The following is a 20178-nucleotide window of genomic DNA, read 5'->3' as shown; positions in this document are numbered from 1 at the left end:
GAAGCAGCCTATTTAGGGAAGATTTCTTGGGGATTTTATTTTGGATTATCATAAGGATGATCTGGATAACAAACTCGGCCTTGAGATATCATTTCATAGGAATGTCTGTTCAGATATCCAAAGTCAAGATTTTAGTTTCTGGATCCTCAGTTCCCCTGTACTAAATTGACATCCTCTGTGCCACCCTTTTGACAGTCTCTGAGGGTAACTTCCAGGGGCCGAATAAAATCTTGGCTGTGATGATGTGCTACATATTTATGGACAGAGGTTTCCAAACGTTTTGGCACCAGGGACTGGTTTCATGGAAGACAATTTTTCCACAGACAGGGACTGGGGAGATGGTTTGGGGATGATACAAGTGCATTACATTTACTTGTACACTTTATTTCCATTATTATTATTACATCAGCTCCACTTCAGATCATCAGGCATTTGATCCCAGAGGTTGGGGATCCCTTGCTTATGGAAATCAGAGTGATTTGATTAAGACACATTTTCTTTGTCTAGGCAGTTAGATGGCACATGTAGTTTCAGATAACAAAGTTCCTCATGAGTTAAAATTGCTGATTCACTTTGGAACCAGTACATGTTGAACAAGGAAAGGAACAGAGGGCATCTTAACATCACCTGGTGGCCAGGTCCCTCTCCAGTCAGTGCGCGTTCTGGGGACAGAGATGCTGCTGCCCCATTACGGCACTAATGGTGTTATTTTCTTGCGCCATTAGTGTGTGTGACCCAAATCACTGCCACATGCTCATCGGCCCAGCTCTCTGGGGGTTTCCCATGTGATGGGCCTGTGAAAATTCACCCCCAGCTTCCGAACGAAGTTGTTCCACGACCCCTGGGATGAGTGTGTTTCCCTTAATGCTGTTCTTGATGGCAGGTTCTCAGAAAAAGAATGGCTCCCTGCAAACAGAAGCAAAGGGAGATGTCGATTTCTGGAAGGACCCTGCTTGGCTGTGAAAGGTTGTCCTCAGCGTGTGACCAGGCCTGGGCTGGGAGCTGGGACAAAGCACTGGTGATCCCAGGCCTGGGAGAGGTGGGCAGGACAGTGCGGTTATCTGAGGGCCGAAGCAGGAGGGGTTGGAGCTCTGGGTGGAGGGGCCAGGCCGGCAGTAGGTCAGGGGCTGACTGTTGGCCCAGGGATCCCACAGAGGGAGGCTCTCAGGGAGCTTGAGTTTATCCTCTTGTGGGGTGGCCCACTCAGGGAAGACAGCTGCCAGTCGCCAGGGCTCTGAGATCCACCCAGGCCTGGTGAATATTCCCCGCTACACCCGCCCCAGAGTCAGGCCCTTGCACTGAGCAGTATGCCTTTTTAGAAAACCACCCACAAACCTTGAAAGGCCCCAGGGAGGTTCTCCTCAGCTGGAGAAGGCTCACAAGTCCGGTAAGGAACCAGCAGAAAGTCCAACTTTCGTCCTTTTCAGGGAGGCGCTAATCTCAGGACAGGAAGACCTTGAGGGGACAGGTGATGGCAGGTACATCAGGCCTGTCAGGAAGATGCCCCCACCCACCTTTCCTCAAGCTTTGCTCACTGAGAGTTCCCCAGACACTCAGGCTCAGGCTGCCTTCCCTCCTGAACCAATTTTGAGCAGGTTCTGCAGGACCCCCAGCCCTGGTGGCCGGGGCGGGGGAGGGGGGTGCTTTACAGGGGTAGGGAGCTACTGGCTGGTTTTAGAGTTGTTCCTGCTGTCATAGCCCGGCTGCCCAGGGCTTCCATGGACTTGCCCAAAACAGCCTTTGACGCCTCTTTCTGTGCAGTATTCAGAGCTATACCCTCAGATCTGCCTTCTGCCTCAGCTAAATAAAAACAGTTGTGTCACAGGTTTTTCACTTTATGATTCTCATTTCTGTCATCTGTAATTGGTTTTCTTTCAGACCTTTGTTGCTGTTGCTCACTTCTTCTCTAATGGTTTCAAATCCTTATATCTTTAAAATGTTTATTTTATAATCTTTTTCAGGGATTTCCCTGTTGGTCCAGTGGTTAAGACTCCATGCCGCCAATACAGGGGGCATGGGTTTGATCCTGGTCAGGGTATTAAGATCCCACATGCCGTGCAGTGCAGCCAATAGATTAAAAAATAAGATGAAATAAACACCTGTGAGGTTTAAAAAAATATAATCTCTTCCAGATTGTCCAATCACCTTTGAGTTTTGTTTCTCCCATGGTGGTTCAGTTTGTGTGTATCTTCTCATACAGCCTCATCCTCAGTGAACAGTATCATCTTCTGGGAGGCTATGGCTCATGGGCCATGAGGTTTATGCCCTGGCTCTGTGCAGGCAGCCACTGGGTAGCCAGCATTCTCCAGTTTGTACCATTTTCTCCTCTGCCAGAGATTTGCAATCTGTGCGTGTCATGTAAGTTCATATTCCATCCTTGAACATGAAGTTCAGGATTGACTTTTAATTTTATTCACAGTAGACTTTTTTTTTTCCTACCTGGAGCTCAGGGCTGGGCAGAAAGCTTTCTTAATACCTATCTGGGCCTTTGTAAGTTTCCTGGACCCTTTCTCATAAACCAGCAGCCCTTCAAGAGTCCTGGCTTTCAACTGAAACCTCACTTCTACCTCCTCCTCTGGCGTTGACTCAAGGCTACATTTCTTATCCATGCATGGGAATTATAAGTCTAGCTTTAAAGGGCTTCCCTGGTGGCCTAGTGGTTAAGCATCTGCCTGCCAGTGCAGGGTACATGGGTTTGATCCCTGGTCAGGGAAGATCCTACATGCCAGGGCAACTAAGCCCGTTTATTGAAGCCTGCATGCCTAGAGCCTGTGCTCTACAACAAGAGAAGTCACCGCAATGAGAAGCCTGCCCACCGCAAAGAAGAGCAGCCCCTGCTCACGGCAACTAGAGAAAGCTGGCATAGCTGTGAAGACCCAGGGCAGCCAAAAACAAAATAAATCAATTCAAACTTTTTTTCTTTAAGTCTATCCTTTAGCCTCTTGGGCCATTGTGGCTTCAGCTCAGACAGACCATTCTCATTTGAATTCACTCTGCTCCTGGCATGTGAGGGTTTCCAGTTCTGTTGTTGTTGTTTAAATTCAACTTGCATTAAACAGCATTTTTTTTAAAAATTCTGTTCCATCCAGGATTTCATTGTGTTTGCACCAGGAGAAGTGGCTGAGTCCACTCACTCTACCATGTTACCAGAAGTGGAGTCCACACACCAGCTGGTGAGGGCTCAATTTTGCCTTCTGAGTGTCAGTCACAGGTGGGGGTCTTATTCTGAGACTTATACTGATTCTGCTAACTTTGAGCATCACTGCTCCTGGATCCTGTGCTTAATTCATCCCTCTGATTATACTGTGTATCAACCTGTGTTGACTGACTACTTTTCTCTCCCCGTCTGGAACTCTTGGTGGCCAGATAACTGCCCGCCAGAGAGCCAGCCACTGAGGCCACATGTGAAGAAAGGGACTTGGTTGATTGGAACTTCTTTATTTTTTCTTTAGGCAGGATGGTTGGACAACGATCTTTCGCCATCTAGAATCCTGTAACTTGGAGTGGGGGTCACAAATCCCTGTGGGCATTGGTCCCCAACCTTTTTGGCACCAGGGAGCAGTTTCCTGGAAGACAGTATTTCCACAGACCAGAGGAGGCAGGGTGGTTCTGGGATGATTCAAATGCTTTACATTTATTGTGCACTTTATTTCGATTATTATTACATCAGCTCCACCTCAGATCATCAGGCATTAGATCCCTGAGGTTGGAGACCCCTGCCTTTGGGGATCTGAAGAAAACAGTGCACCCTGTCCTAAGAAGAAACGTACGTGCACAGAAACTTGTGCATGAATTTCAGAGATTCATCAACCCCCTGAATTCCACACTAAGAGCTTCTGCTTTGGAGGCTGATTGCTCATTGGTGAATGGGAACTTCGAGTTCTCTAGCCTTATTCAAATCAACCCTAGTGAAAAAAACCTTGTTAAAACGAGACCCTATGACATAATACCAATCTTTCCGTTTTTCACTCCTTTAATGCCACCTTGAAACAACAATGGCATCAAGTCGTGTCAATAATTAGTGACACTCTCCTATAAAATCTCTCCTTCAAAGTACTTTTTATTAATTAATTGGTGTTACCAGAGCATAATTTCCTCAAATATCACTTTCTGATTCAAAAATACTCACTTTCTGCCCTATGTCATCTACAGGGCAGGAGCAGCTTCATGAAATAAGACAGACTGACAAAGCATGGTGGAAATAAAGCTGGATTCTAGATTCAATTTCGAGATTTGGGATCTGGCCTCGCTTTGAACCATCTAGTGACTCGGGGAAATTCCCAGTCTTCCCGGGTTTCTTTTTCCTTATCTGTAAAGTGAGGAAGCTGGACTAGATTGGAGGTTAACAAACGAATATCCACCAGCCAAATTCTGCTCGTTGCCTGTTTTTGTAAATAAAGTTTTGTTGGAACACAGCCATTCTCCCCTGTTTCTGTATTATCTGTGGCTGCTTTCAAGCCACATGGCTCTTGCTGAGTAGCTGTGACACAGACCATATGGCCTGCGAAGCTGGAAATAGTTATCCTCTGGCCCTTTACAGAAGAGTTTGCCAATCCTTGACCTAGATGGTCCTTCCTCCCTTTCCAACTCCTTTTTCTTTTTTTCCCTACACTTGGGCTCTTAGTTCCCCAATCAGGGTTCAAACCTGTGGCCCCTGCATTGGAAGGTAGAGTCTTAACCACTGGACCACCGGGGAAGTTCCCTGCCTCATTTCCACCTCTGGATGATCTGTGATTCTTAGAGGCAGAGAATGCAACTCAGGCACATTCAAGAGCACAAGTGGAGTAGAGCAAAGGATGGATGAGTCAAGACCAACCACACTGTTTTGTTGACGCAACTTCCTCAATCACTGTTGCTTATGGAAGTCTAATAAATAGTCAAGTGAAACTACTTAAAATAATCAGAATTCATGTGTGTCCAATTGGTTTCATCATCCAGACACTGGTGATTCAGGAAGACCTTCTTCCAGCCTATCTGTGAAGATCAGTGAGGATTTTAAAAATTTACTTCATAACATACATAAACACAAAGTTTAGGAAGTACAGACAGGATAACATATACAATCCCTTTTGCCCACCTCAGATTTTTTTAAGTTTTTATTTGAGTATGGTTGTTTTACAATGTTGTGTTAGTTTCTGCTATACAGCAAAGTGAGTCAGCCACATGTATACATATATCCACTCGTTTTTGGATTTCCTTCCCATTTAGGTCACCACAGAGGATTGAGTAGAGTTCCCTGTGCTATATAGTAGGTTCTCATTAGTTATGCATTTTATACATAGTATCAATATGTACTGTATCATAGTATCAATATGAACTGTGGTGTTGGAGAAGACGCTTGAGAGTCCCTTGGACTGCTACGAGATCCAACCAGTCCATCCTAAAGGAAATCAGTCCTGAATATTCATTGGAAGGATTGATGTTGAAGCTGAAACTCCAATACTTTTGCCACCTGATGCAAAGAACTGAGTCATTTAAAAAGACCCTGATGCTGGGAAAGATTGAAGGCGGGAGGAGAAGGGGATGACAGAGGATGAGATGGTTGGGTGGCATCACTGACTCAATGGACATGAGTTTGAGTAAACTCCGGGAGTTGCTGATGGACAGGGAGGCCTGGCGTGCAGCAATCCATGGGGTCTCAAAGAGTCAGACATGACCAAGTGACTGAACTGAACTGATCAATATGTATATACTATGATACTATGGATAGTATCATACTATGTGTATATATGTGTATGTATGTCAATCCTGATTCAAATTTCATTTTGAAATGACCGAGAGCATAAAACTACCAACTGAGAAAGGAAACCCTGCTGACGCAGATGACAACAGTGGTCGGTTTTCCCCTATCCATGAATTTTCTAGGTGGAAGATTGACAAGACTGATATATTTTGTCCAAACCACGCTCTCCAAACATCATGAAGCTGGGAAGTCACTGTGACACAGGGCACTGCTGCAGTGGCAGACGGCCCAGAGGCTAGGGTTTCCCACCAAGTCAGACTTGCAATAATCTCTTTAGTTTGGAATGTATCTATTTTTTAAATTGACTCTCCTGTTCCTCTGCCCTTGGTTCATCCAAGAAGGTATTATCTGAACTAAGTAGCAAGAAGCATTTGTCTGAAATTAACATATTTGAAAGCACTAAGCTGAAAAATGAGACAGGAACCAGCTCCATAGATGCTTAAAATTTCAGGTCCAAAGGAGTGGAAAAATCTCCTATCATTGATGTAAATTTACCTTATGCTTTCAATCTACCCAAACCATTAGATTGCTATTTCCCTTTCTCTTCCAACAGCAGCTGTGTATACAGCCACTTTTGTATGTTGGGCTTCCCAGCTGGCTCAGTGGTAAAGAATCCGCCTGCCAATGCAAGAGATGCAATAGATATGCATTCGATCCCTGGATTGGGAAGCTTCCCTGGAGTAGGAAATGGCAACCCGTTCCAGTATTCTTGCCTGGAAAATTCCATGGACAGAGGAGCCTAGCAGGCTACAGTCCATGGGGTTGCAAAAGAGTCAGACACGACTGAGCACACACACACTTTTGTATGTTGGTGCAGTGGAAACAGCATGTTATGTGGGCCTTTTGTTAACTAACCCTGAGAAGTGATTTCCAAACAGCTCTGAGTTCAACATTGCTAGTATGTGTGTTAGTCACTCAGTCATGTCTCTTTGTGACCCCATGGAGTGTAGCCCATGAGGTTCCTCTGTCGTTGGGATTCTCTAGGCATTGCTAATTACTAGAGAAATGCAGATGGCAGGAAGGAAGAAATTAACTCTTCACCCAGCCTGAGGCTTGCCATTCTAGGAGATACTTGAAACATTAATGGCCTTTTTATTTTGTTTCCTCACCTCCCCCTATCTGTGATCTATATAAAAACTTGGCTTCCATACCCTGATAAGTTGGTTATTTTGAGACATTAGTAGACATTTTCTTGGTCAGCCAACTCTCCAAATAAAGTCATTTTCCTTGCCTGAAAAAGAATAAAAAAAAAGCTATAATGAGATATCACCTCATATCAGTCAGAATGACTATCATTAAAAAGTCTACAAATAACAAATGCTGGAGAGGGTGTAGAGGAAAGGGAACTCTCCTACACTATTGGTGGGAATATAAATTGCTGCAGCCACTATGGAAAACAGTATGGAGGTTCCTCAGAAAACTAAACCTAGAGTTACCATGTGATCCAGCAATCCCCTTCCTGGGCATATATTCAGACAAAACTATAATTCAAAAAGATCCATGCACCCCTATGTTCATAACAGCACCATTCACAATAGCCAAGTCATGGAAACAACCTAATGTCCACAGACAGATGAATGGATAAAGAAAATGTGGTACATATATACAGTGGAATACTACCCAATCATAAAAAAGAATGAAATAATGCCATTTCAGCAACATGGATGCAACTAGAGATTCTCTTACTAAGTGAAGTAAGTCAGAAAGACAAATATATCGCTTTTATGTGGACTCTGAACTATGACACAAATCAACATACCTACGAAACAGAAACAGAATTACATAGAGAACAGACTAGTAGTGGGCAAGGAGTAGGGGGTTGGGGGATGGATGGGGCAGGAGGTTGGGGTTAGCAGATATAAGCTTTTATATATATAGGATGGATAAACAATAAAGTCTTCTGTATAGCACAGGGAACTATATTCAATATCCTGTGATAAACCATGGGGCTTCCCAGGTGGCACTAATGGTAAAGAACCTGCCTGCCAATGCAAGAGACATAAGAGACATGGGTTTGATCCTTGAGCCAGGAAGATGCCCTGGAGAAGAGCCTGGCAACCCACTCCAGTATTCTGGCCTGGAGAATCCCATGGACAGAGGAGCCTGGCAGGCTATGGTCCATAGGGTTGCAAAGAGTCAGACACAAATGAAGTGACTAGGCACACAGCACGCATGCATGATAAACCATAATGGAAAAGAATATTTAAAAAAGAATGGAGATATAGATAGATATATATATTTACACATGTCTGGCTGAAAAAAAATTCTCTATCACTCTTGCCATTTGGAAGCAAAACCAACTGGGGAATGTCTAGAAGGAGAGCTTTTGCTGTGCACAGCTTTTGGGGGTAGGGCAAGTTGCTGAGGTGTGGATCACAGATGTGGAGTGGGATGGTCACATGATTTCAAGGCAGCTTAGACTACCCAGAACTTTTTAACTTTGAGAGTCAGCATAGACAGGGAGCAAAGAAAAGCAGAGAGTTTGTGTGATCTGTATCACAATCCGTGGTTTGGGGCCTCTTGAATTTCTCTTTTTCTACTAAAGAAATGAGTGCATTGCCTTGTTTGGCCCTGGAACACTGGTCTTGCTCACAGCCTTGCTACCAAGCTCTTCCTTCCAGGGTCTATCTCTGTTCAAATCTTGGTTCTATATTTTGCTTTATTGTTTATGTTTTTTAATTCAACTTCCTGGTCTAAACTCTGTGAAGTTCAACTTCAGCCAATTACAGTTGTAATGCTTTCTAAATTAAGTGCTGGCAGTTCCCAAAGTACAAACACCAAATTTATGAATGTCCCTTACACCGAAAGGGTGCTTGTGGGTGGTGTTATCAGAATCGCCAGAGAGAATTCCTGTTCCCCGTGAAGTTTTGGCATCAGGAGGAGAGTTCCTCCCAGCTAGATTTTTGAGTCCAACTAATTTCCCATACAAACCATTGCACATGGTGGTCCAGCTCCCAGACCAGCCTAGAAAAACAGCCCACTTAATCCATAATGTAGCTGAAAAAGCGTGAAAGAAACACAGCTGATAAAAGACTTTCTTGCTCCTGTGTACTTGTTCATTTCCATGAGGGTGACATTTACACAGCCGCGTGTATGGGAAAATGTTTGCCCCAGGTTCCAAAAACTGATTTACAAACAAACTCTTGGAAGAAAAGAATCTGATCTAAATTTGGGACTTCCTAGATTAGCTCTAGTTTTCAGCACATATTTTTCCTTTTGTTTGCATAAGGCATCTGGGGATGGGTTTACAGAGACTGCCTCTGCAGGCAAACCCAAGCCATAAGAGGGGCACCTGTCTGGAGTTAGTCACTCAGGTGTTCAGGGGCCAAGCAAAAAAGAAGCTTCTGTAATTCAGAAAAGAGTTTTGGTTTCAACTTGGACTGGATTTTCTGGATTACTTGAAAATACTGTCACCACTCAGCCTGTATAGAACTCACATCAGATAGATTCTGTTATGTAAATTCTGCCTTTATACCTTCTCAATCATCTGGTTTGTTGTAAATATGAGTTTTCCTTAAAAAAAAAAAAACTAGATAGTACAAAATCCTCACTACCTAATTGGCCCATCACAAAGTAGTTCTCCATAGTCAGATGGAATTAATGTGCATTGGTTGGATATACCCAGAATGCTTTGCTCCTGTTGTCAGTGACCAGATGAGAACGTGAACTCAGGACCTTTCTTCTGGTGAATGCACCTGGAGGATGGAGATGTTTCTTGAGTCTGCGGCTACGGCGGCTAAGTCGCTTCAGTCGTGTCCAACTCTGTGCGACCCCATAGACGGCAGCCCACCAGGCTCCGCCGTCCCTGGGATTCTCCAGGCAAGAATACTGGAGTGGATTGCCATTTCCTTCTCCAGTGCATGAAAGGGAAAAGTGGAAGTGAAGTCACTCAGTCGTGTCCGACTCTTAGCGACCCGATGGACTGCAGCCTACCAGGCTCCTCCATCCATGGGATTTTCCAGGCAAGAGTACTGGAGTGGGGTGCCACTGCCTTCTCCGTTGTTGAGTCTAATTAACCACAACTGAAAAGACTTCCCAGTGAATGTTGCTCTCAGGACACGGCTGGGCTCCTGGTCCAGGTACTCTGAGGGTTCTTGCTTTCTATGCCAACTTGCTAGACAGTCAAGGTGTGCCTGCCACTGCCACTGTAGATCTTTTGTTCGCCAGGTCTTTTAAGTGGTATTTTATTTTAGCAATAATGACTGGTAGAGAGGGTATTCCCTGATACTTAATGACCAACTGGAGGAACTGTGGGCCTGAGGCAATGCATATAATATGCTATTAAACTCTGAAATTTAAAAATGTAAAGAAAAAAATAATTACCTTCTTAGGCATGTTACCATGGATACTAAAAACTGTTTATAGTTTTAGTCTTTTCCTTGAGGTTGAAGTCTAGTTGGGAGACCAATAAGGAAGAAGAACTTCAGACTCAATTTCCACGCACTTTATAATGTTTGACATTACCTAGTTAGTGTAAATTTCTTCAAGAAGGCTCATATCACCCCCAAAATAGGATGTGTAATGTGTGATATGGATTGCCATAATAGGTATTCATATTTTATTGAACAGTTTGGAAGTCAGGATTTAAAATCAGCTAACTTTGTGGAGAATCACATTCTGTTTCCCCAGAATGGCAGTAACTTTCTTATGAATCCTTTTCCCCCCAAGGATGAACCATTTTTCAGTCGTCAAATTGCATGCACATATTTTATGCATTAGTCCCAGAAACACTTTTTTGGTTGGATCTATTATTATAGTGCATAACTCAGAGAGTAACATTTAAGCATGAAGAAGAAAATACACAGAGAAGAAGCTGATACACTACAAATTACACTACAGCTATTTGTTCTATATTTTTTCAAATCCTGGAATACATTCTAAGTCTTAGGGAAAGATGGGACGGAATTAAATCAATTTCACAACACTGCAGAAGGGCTGGCCCAGATTAATACCTCTGACACCTCATTATCTATCCTAGGGATAAAGGTACTCAGGAAAATTTAGAGATTTAGTTTTACCTACAACTCCAAACTTTCTCCCACAAATATTTTTTCCAAGGCTATTAGCAAGATTTATCTGCTTTTATTCTTCTTTATTCTATCATAATCAAGTATTTATCAAATACTTAATATAGGAATATCATTCATTCCTCCATTCATTTATTTCATTTATTTATCGTGAGTCAAATCACAAAAGCCTACAAATGAAAAAACCAAGCTCCCCCTTGGAGAAGTCTGTCTGCTAAGGAGTCAGGCATGTAAGTTACAGTTGACGTTAAAGCAACACAAGTTTGAACTGTGCACGTTCACTTATCCGCAGGTTTTTTTCAATAAATACTAGAGTACTGAAGATTTGGGACAGTTTTTCAGAGTACTGACATTTACTTTAAATGTGAACTGTAAAGCACTACACCTAATTACAAAGTTGCTATTATTAGTTTCGTTAACTATAGGCATATAAAGATGGGTAAATTCTTCTCTTTTTTTTTTTTTCCTTTTTGGCTGTGCTACATGCCATATGGGATCTTTGTTTCCCAACCAGGGATCAAACCCATGCCCCATGCATTAGAAGTGTAGAGTCTTAACCATTGGACTTCCAAGGAAGTCCCTGATAGATAAATTCTCAAACAGACTAAAACTCAGTCAGAAATCAAATATAAAAGTCTGATAGTGGTTATAAAGCCTATTTTAATACACTTCCTCTTCAGATATCCCTCCAAATATTCGTATCGATTGTCATTGTTGGGAGCAGGAAATGGCAGCCCACTCCAGTATTCTTGTTGGGAAATCCCATGGACAGAGGGATTACCATGTGTTAGTACGTCCAAACATATAAGTTCGTTCACGTGTCTGGCATACATTGTCACGTGTGTGCGTCTCCTACAAGTGGTTGTGCTTTTGTGTACTTTACTGTACTATACAGAGTACAGTAGTGCAGGGTCTTTATTTCAAGCCCAGGATGTCTGGAAGCAAGCCTAAAAGCAGCAGTGATGGAGCTGGTACTGCTAAGAAGTGCCAAGCGACAATGATGGAAACAAAAGTGAACATAATTGAGAGAGTGCCGAGAGGCGAAACGCTGGTAGAGGTAGCTCGTTCTTATAACATGAATCATTCAACCATCGGCAGAATTCTAAAGAATAAGGACAAGACTATGGAACACGCGATGTCTGCTGTGCCAGTGATGTCGACAATAATATCACAGAAGCAGGGAAAAGTGGATGGAGGAAATGCAGAAACGTCTCAGTGTGTGGATGCAGGATCAGCATCAATGTTGAGTCCTGTTCAGCTTAGTGCTGATTCAAGAGAGAGCTGGAAGCTTTTATGAAAGCTTGAAGAAGAAACATGGCAAACATTGTTAGACTTACGAACAAACTGGACTTACGATCGCACTCTCAGAATGGAACTCATTCATATGTAGGGGACTTACTGTATGGCAAAAGTTTACTATTATTTTCAACAGCAGCCTTTTCAATGGAATAGTCAAAGGGAAAGGGCAAATGTGCTTGAAAGAAAGAGGAAAAGTACCAATGCAAGGATGTTGGCATCCAAACACACACACATGAGGCAAACAGGAGGGCTGGGTTCAATGTTCCCAGAGATCATCTCCCCCGGCACAGACTAAATCAATTGTGAGGGAGACGGGCTAACCCAATTGAGGAAGCACGGGACCCAGCAGCAGTGAGCTCTGACTCAGGCTCTGACAGGACCTGGGCTAAATCACTCCCTTGGGCTGCTCTGTTCTCCTGGTCTCTTCTGCCTGATCCACCCACCTCTGCAGCCCCCACGATGGCAGAATGGCACACATGTCAGAGCCTTCAAAGCTGGGGAGCGTGATGGGGTTCGCTCTTACAGTCCTCCTAACCAGAGATGTTTAGAACTGATAGATAGAATCATGCAAGCCAGGAAGAGCAGAGCTGGGAATGGCAGGAAGGTGGGGGCCACTGGGCCCATGGGCAATGTCAGTATCCACCGATGACTCAGCCCTCGTGCTCCTTCCAGTAAAAGGTCTGAGAAGTTTGACATCAAGTGGAAAAGCTGGTTCACTTACCACAGAGGGAGCATCTGAAAAGAGGGAAAGTTCTCAGTTCTTTACTCAAGTCCAAAGAAAAGATGTGCCCAACATCCATGGCATCCTCCTCCGAACTGGCCCAGGGATGAGGCCATTCAGGCTCATGACACCTGTCAGCAGTCCTCTTGCTGATGAGACTAAGGTTTGATTCCTGGAGAAGGAAATGGCAACCCACTCCAGTATTCTTACCTGGGGAATCCCATGGACAGAGGACCCTGGTGGGCTACAGTCCATGGGGTTGCAAAGAGTTGTACACAACTGAGCACACACACATAATCACTGTTGAGTTTACAAACTTGTTGGAGAAGTTTTCTGAACCACATAGATCAATAAGTTGGTCATGAAAGAATTTGGAGGGGCTTGCTTCCCTGGTGTTCAACGGTAAAAAGAATCCACCTGCCAATGCAGGAGACATGGGTTGGATCCCTGGTCTGGGAAGATCCCACATGCCACAGAGTAACTAAGCCTGTGTGCCACAACTACTGGGCCAGCGCGCTAGAGCCCGCGTGCCACAATTACAGAAGCCCGATCACCCTAGAGTCTGTGCTCCAGAACAAGAGAAACCACTGCGATGAGAAGCCGGAGCATGGCAACTAGAAAGGAGCCCCCGCTTGCTGCAACTATAGAAAAGCCCATACAGCAAGGAGGACCCAGCACAGCCATAAATAAATAAATTAAAAAAAAAATTTTAATGAATTTGGAGGAGCCACTTTGTTCTTTTCCCAAAGGATCCCAAGATGGGATGAGACGTTTCTTTCTGATGAGATGAGAGCTGAACTTGAAGGGATGAAGAAGAGAAACATGCCTTGCTGATTTGTCCAGGCATTCAGACCTAAGTGGACACGTGCAAACAGACAGCAGGTGGGGACACCAATTCTACATTTTCTGATCAGCCCTGAGTCCCCTCAAACCTCGACAGAGTTCACGGTGCTGCTGTTGGGTGAATATGGAGTCAGAAATCAAGAAAATATTTATAGAGTTTGATAAAACTGAATGTTTTTAAGTTTCTGCAATTGTCCACTGTATACAAGTCTTGGCACATATCTGAGTTATTGTACATCTGCCTTATTGGCATGGTTCAGTCTCAAGAACTGATCGAGCTGACATACAAGCAATGCATGCAAAACAGGCACAAAACCTTGGGATTTCAGATGTGAATATATGAATCCACAAATGTCCTAAAGTTTCTGACCATGTATCAGAACTCTAGGGAATGTTTTCATTAACATAGCTCTGCGAAAATGCATTCTCTTTTATGAAATGGCTAAAATCCAAACTGAGAATTGAAAGCAGGGTTGGAAATCTGGCATTTGACTTCAGATGTGCCCAGACTGAAAGTATTTAGGAATTCTCAAAAAGAGTTCCCTTTGCTCCTTATATGTATATTTTAATCAAAATCAATTGCCGGCTAAAAAAAAAAAGTCAATTGACAACTAACAAGAGGCTTATAATACTTTGGTATTAATAAGATGAAGTACTTTTTATAGCCCAAGTTTTTTCATTCATTGACCTCACCAGTCTATAAATACAAATGATCTCATCTGGTCATGACCCAAGTTTTACGGGCTGTTGTAGGTCGTGTTCCCAGGGAAGTAGTTGATTAAGGACTACTCTTGGGATCAATACTTTAGTTGGGAGAGGGGAAAGCAAGATGAGAGAGAAGTGGAGATGCAGTCCAGTCAGCAGCCAACCCACGTGGAGCTCTGGATGTGGGGCAACCTTTTAGAGTTGTCCCAAGTTAGGGCAAGAGGCCCATTCAAGGCAGGTTATCCCTAGAAAGAGGTGTGATCTTCAGATCCCCAGGCAGATTTCTTTAGCTGAGGCAAACCCCAGAGGCTAACAGCTGAGGGCCATCATCCAACAGCCCTCTCAGCAGCTGGGGAAGAAAGGAATGCATTTATCCATAAGTGCTTATGCTCTAATGTTCAAAGGTTTGCCCCCCCACCCCTCCACTGCAGACTTACTCCCCTGAATTTCTGGCTTAATCAATGCATGGGCCCCCATGTGGCTCAGAGAAGCTCCAGGACAGACTCTAGAATAGAAGCTTCAGCAGAGAAGTGAGGTGTGGGTAAGAGGCAAGGGCCTATTAGGTTGCCCCCATAGGAAGCTGCTCACAGCTTGCATCAGTAGCTGTAATAAAGGACAAGAGATGCCCAAAGGCACTGAGATGGTACCCAAGAGGTACTCCACGACTAAAACTGAATGCTACTTTAAGAACATTTTCTTAGTAAAAAGACAAATATCATATGATATCACTTATATGCGAATCTAAAATACAGTACAAATGAACCTATCTACAAAACAGAAACAGAATCATAGACATAGAGAACAGACTGTAGTTGCCAGAGAGGAGTGGGTGTGGGGGAGGGAAAGATTGGGAGTTGGGATTAGCAGATGCCAAGTATTGTATCAATATATAGAGAGAGAATGGATAAACAACAAGGCCCTGTATAGCACAGGGAACTATATTCAATCCTCTGTGATAAACGATAACAGAAAAGAATATGAAAAGCATATATATATATATATTCACCTTTATACATATATAAGGGAGGAGAAGGGGACGACAGAAAATGGGATGGTTGGATGGCATCACCTACTCGATGGACATGAGTTTGAGCAAGTTCCAGGAGTTGGTGATGGACAGGGAAGCCTGGCGTGCTCCAGTCCATGGGGTCACAAAAAGTTGGACACGACCGAGTGCCTGAACTGAACTGATACATATATACATATAAGGTCCTTCTGTCTTGCACAAGGAACTATATTCAATCTCCTGTGATAAACCATAATGGAAAAGAATATAAAAAAGTGTACATATGTATATGTCACTGCTGTACAGGAAATGGCAACCCACTCCAGTGTTCTTGCCTGGAGAATCCCAGGGATGGGGGAGCCTGGTGAGCTGGCATCTATGGGGTCACACAGAGTCGGACAAGACTGAAGTGACTTAGCAGCAGCAGCAGCAGCTGTACAGCAAAAGTTAAATCAACTATACTTCAATGAATTTTTTTTAAAAAGAGCATCTTCTTAAAATCTTTTAATCTTTATCAGTGTGATGATAATGAGATGATATGTGAGCCACACATGGTTCTAGGCACTGAGATTCTATCTATGCACAGAGATAACATTTGAAAAAGTATGTCGTTTGTTTCCTGTTTCAAAGTATGACGCTTTCATGAATGCATTGGAGATTATATCTGAAAACAGACTTACTCCAAATATCCAGTCTAGCAAGCTCCACCCAAGTCAATGTCCTTTGCAGAAAATAAATAAAGGAGTGAAACTGTTCATATTACACATATGGATAAGAAACCATTTCTACACTCATTTTCAGAGTACCTCTGAATTTCCAGAAGCAGCCTTCTTTGAGGCTGGCTGGTGTAAGTGCAATTTCTAAACAATGTGAATTTTTTTCACTGTCTTCTTACCTATAGCCCCTGAAAATGTTTCTTCTCTGGGAATCCAGTACTGATTTTTTTTTTCATGGTCAAATTAAGCTGCAACAAACAATGCAAGATCCTATTTACTTTTTGTTGTAAGTGGGTCACTATTGTTTAAGATAGTGTGGTCTTCTGCATCACAACCCTGATGCAGAGGAACTTAGCACTTGGCTACTAAACCAGAAAATGGACTGTGGGGAAAATGTCTGAATCTCAATAGACAGCTACTCTGCTTCTCTCTTTGAGAATAAAGGGAGATGGAATCTCAACTAAATTTACTAAGTGGGAAAGCTCTGTAAATGCTGGTAGAGAACTGGAATCCTGCTGTAGAGCACAGGGAACTATACTCAATAGTTTGTAATAACTTCTAAAGGAAAAGAATCCGAAAAACAATATATGTGTGTGTATATATATGTAACTGAATCACTTTGCTGTAGACCTGAAACTTCCCTTGTGGCTCAACTGGTAAAGAATCTGCCTGCAATGTGGGAGAACTGTGTTCGATCCCTGGGTTGGGAAGATCCCCTGGAGAAGGGAAAGGCTACCCACTCCAGTATTCTGGTCTGGAGAATTCCATGGACTATATAGTCCATGGGGTCGCAAAGAGTTGGACATGACTGAGTGACTTTCACTTGAAACTAACATAACATTGTAAATCAACTATACTTCAGTACAAAAATTTTAAATCTCAAAAAAATGAAAAGTAAAAGAATTGGAATCCTTCTGGAGGGAAGAGCAATCAATGATGAGGGTGCAGAAGGCGTCCCTTGAGTTCCAAAGGCAGCGGCAAAGAAAATCTCCTCTCTCAGGACTTAGTCCCCTGTGACCCGCTCTACTGACACACGACTTATAGAGTTACGTTAACCTATTAGAGGCTGGATATTCAACATTTAATTAATCAACTATTAGCATTTAAATCAAACTGATGCCTATCATGAGAATTCTTAATATAGCTGACCCTTGGACAACCAGGGGTTTAGGGGCCCCTCTCTTCCATGTTGAAGGTCCATAGTTGACCTTCCATCAAAATCCACATATGATTTATAGTCTGCCTTCCCTATCTTCAGTTCCTCTGTACCCACGGCTCAGCATCTCAGGATCAACCAATGCACTGACCATGCAATACTGTACTTATTTAAAAAAATCCACATGTAAGTGGACCCTCGCAGTTCAAACTCATGTTCAAAGGCCGCTGTACACACAAGAATTTTAAAAAGTATAATAATACATACTATTATCTCTCATTACAAAGTGCCTGAGACACAGAGAGGCTAAGGAAGGCCTCCAAAGTCACACAGCTAAGAAGTAGCAGACTTCTTAATGGTCAAGTCTAAGCCAGGCAGCACCAGTCACCAGAGCCTGACTCTTCAATCTATATCCTTGATTCTCTCCTTATCATCAAAAAACAAGGAAAGGATTTGTCACAGGATGTAACAAAGAGGCCAAGATAAGGGAGCTGACCTTGATGAGGGCAAGTTAATCCTGTTCATCTGTCCCCACAGCCCGTCCTCCCAGGACACAGGAGGAGATGGGGGAAACAGAGCAGCAAAGTTACCGTTTCACTCCATCCACACTCCCAGCTCTGAAGTGTTACTAGATATTTCTGGTTTGAACACAGTGTACAAGACCAGTCGAGGCTCTAAAATCCTTGCAGTTCAGAAACCTGTTGGCCAGGGCTCAACACCTCTCTTCAGATTTATTTCATGACGGCATCCCTGCCTCACGATGATGTTGCAGAAACAGTTTTGAAATCAGCAAGCTGAAGAAGAGCACAAAATAATAAATTCTATACCCCAGCCACTCTCTTCTTGGTGGTTTCCCTGGGGGTACCCGGAGTGGAGCGGCTGCAGCCTGTCCCCATAACCAAAACAGAAACTCTGGGACTTCCCTAGTAGTCTAGTGGTTAAGAGTCCACCTGCCAATCCAGGGGACACGGGTTCGATCCCTGGTCCAGGAAGATCCCACATGCCTCCAGGCAACTAAGCCTGTGCGTCACAACTAATGAGTTCTCGCTCTGGAGCCCGCCATATGCAACTCCTGAGCCCTTGTACCCTAGTGTCTGTACTCTGCAACAAGAGAAGCCACCACAATGAGAAGAAATGCACACTGAAACTAGAGAGTAGCCCTCGCTTGCAGCAACTAGTGAAAGTCGAAGACCAACAACAAAGACTCAGCACAGCCAAAAATAAATAAATAAAAATAATAAAGTTTTTTTTTTAAAAAAAACAGAAACTCCAGGAACAAGTTTCTCATTAACTTAAGGAAAGTCTGATTATTCATTAGCCCACCAAATATTTAGGGAACACTGGGCTGGGTATGGAGACTCTGCCTATGAATAAAAGGCCAGTTTCTGCCTCAAGGAGCTTACAGTTGAATAAGGATGGTGAATTTTGCCCAACTGGACCTGCCATGAATATGAAAACAATCAAAAAAAAAAAAAAAGTACCAGGTGCGGCAGATCACTTAACAAGAAAACCTTATCTTAGAGAGATGCCACGGAAGTGGCATTTCACCCGAGGCCTAAATACCGACCAGGAGGTAAACACACTTGGGAGGAATCGGCACAGAGGGACCTGTGTCCGCCACAGAGCTTTTCCCAGTAAACTACCTGCCCTCCCACATCTGCTTAGACCCCTTCCCTCCCTAGAAGCTAGCTTTAGGGATCCCCTATTCCTGTCAATAGCACTCATCACCCAGAATCCTGGTTGGCTGTTTACCTGTGCACAGTCCCCTGGCAGAATGGCTGCACCTTGAAGCCTGGGAGTCCCATTTCTTTACTTCCCAAATCTAGTCCACTGCCTGGTCCCTGGTTCACAGGGACAGTCCATCAAATGTCTGTGGAAGGAAGTAAAGCAGGGAAGACATGAAGAGGGAGGGAGCAACAAAGAACTAACACCTCCCTGGGTCCACACTTTATTCTCCACAACGTTCTACGCCTGAAGCGTGCTAAGTCGCTTAAGTCGTGTTGTACTCTTTGCAACCCTTTGGACAGTAGCCCACCAGGCTCCTCTGTCCATGGGATTCTCCAGGCAAGAATACTGGAGTGTGTTGCCATGCCTTCCTCCAGGAGATCTTCCTGTCGTCGGGATTGAACCCGTGTCTCTTCTGTCTTCTGCATTGGCAGGCAGGTTCTCTACCACTGGCACCACTTGGGAAGCCCCACAATGCCCTGGTTTTTGTCAAATAACAAAGGACAGCAGTTACACTCAGAGGTCTTAAGGAACACACCCCGCACCCCTCTGCACGTTAATTTATGGTCGAAATATTTGCAGGAGGCGGAGGAGACGAAAATGAATAAGATGCAGCATTTCTGTGTTCAGGGGGTTTATGATCAAGCGGTGGAAACGCAACAGAAATGCAACTCTTTCATCCTTCCATCTTTTCGCCCAAACATAAAGCAGAAAAGGCAGGACGAATTTGGGTGTCAACCATCCAGGCTAGAGTCTGGCCTTACCCGCAGACCGCTGGCTTTACAATTGTGGGTCCGGAGCCCCGCACGAGGAATGCCTGCCTCTGCTCGCTACAAACTTTCCCGCGCATTCACTGGTTCTTCCCAGCCGGGGATAAGGGGGGCGGTTAAACCCATCTGACCTGAGGGGGGTGGGCGGTGGAGCTGCCCGATCTCTCCTAGCAGGGTGGGATCCCGGTCCAACCCCTCCGCAAACCCAGGACGCACCTGCTCGACGCAGGCTCTGCGACCCACCTCTCCTCCCCGCCACCCCTCGGCCTGGCCGCCCCTCCCCCGCACGACGTCACCCCGGTCACGTGGGTGACCCCCTCCCCCGCCACGCCGGACTCAGCTGCTTGGCTCTGAAGGGGGGAGCAGGGGGCGGGCGGCGTGTCTGCTCGGCCCCTCCCGTCCCCGTTGCACTCCCCGGAGCCTGGGTCTGCGGGGAGCAGGGGGTGGGGGTGGGGGGAGTTGGTGAA

The 20178-nt window shown here is 44.3% G+C and overlaps 1 long non-coding RNA gene across 2 annotated transcripts; it reads right to left on the bottom strand.

Moving 5' to 3' along the window:
• Positions 1-366: 366 nt before the first annotated feature.
• LOC145531421 (uncharacterized) lies at positions 367-19995 on the bottom strand. Of its 2 annotated transcripts, XR_014072432.1 has the most exons (4): positions 19843-19947; positions 6895-6974; positions 1336-1455; positions 367-906 (listed from the first exon to the last, which is right to left on the bottom strand). It is a non-coding gene; the product is annotated as an uncharacterized LOC145531421 (long non-coding RNA). The 2 variants fall into 2 exon arrangements; XR_014072433.1 differs by lacking the exons at positions 367-906; positions 1336-1455 and adding an exon at positions 18969-19086 and having other exon boundaries at positions 5144-6974; positions 19706-19995.
• Between the last annotated feature and the right edge of the window lie 183 nt (positions 19996-20178).

The sequence above is a fragment of the Giraffa tippelskirchi genome, chromosome 13 (assembly GCF_054371585.1).
Source record: "Giraffa tippelskirchi isolate mGirTip1 chromosome 13, T2T-mGirTip1v1.2.pri, whole genome shotgun sequence".
Classification (NCBI taxonomy): Eukaryota; Metazoa; Chordata; class Mammalia; order Artiodactyla; family Giraffidae; genus Giraffa; species Giraffa tippelskirchi.
This window is presented reverse-complemented; position numbering and strand designations above follow the sequence as displayed.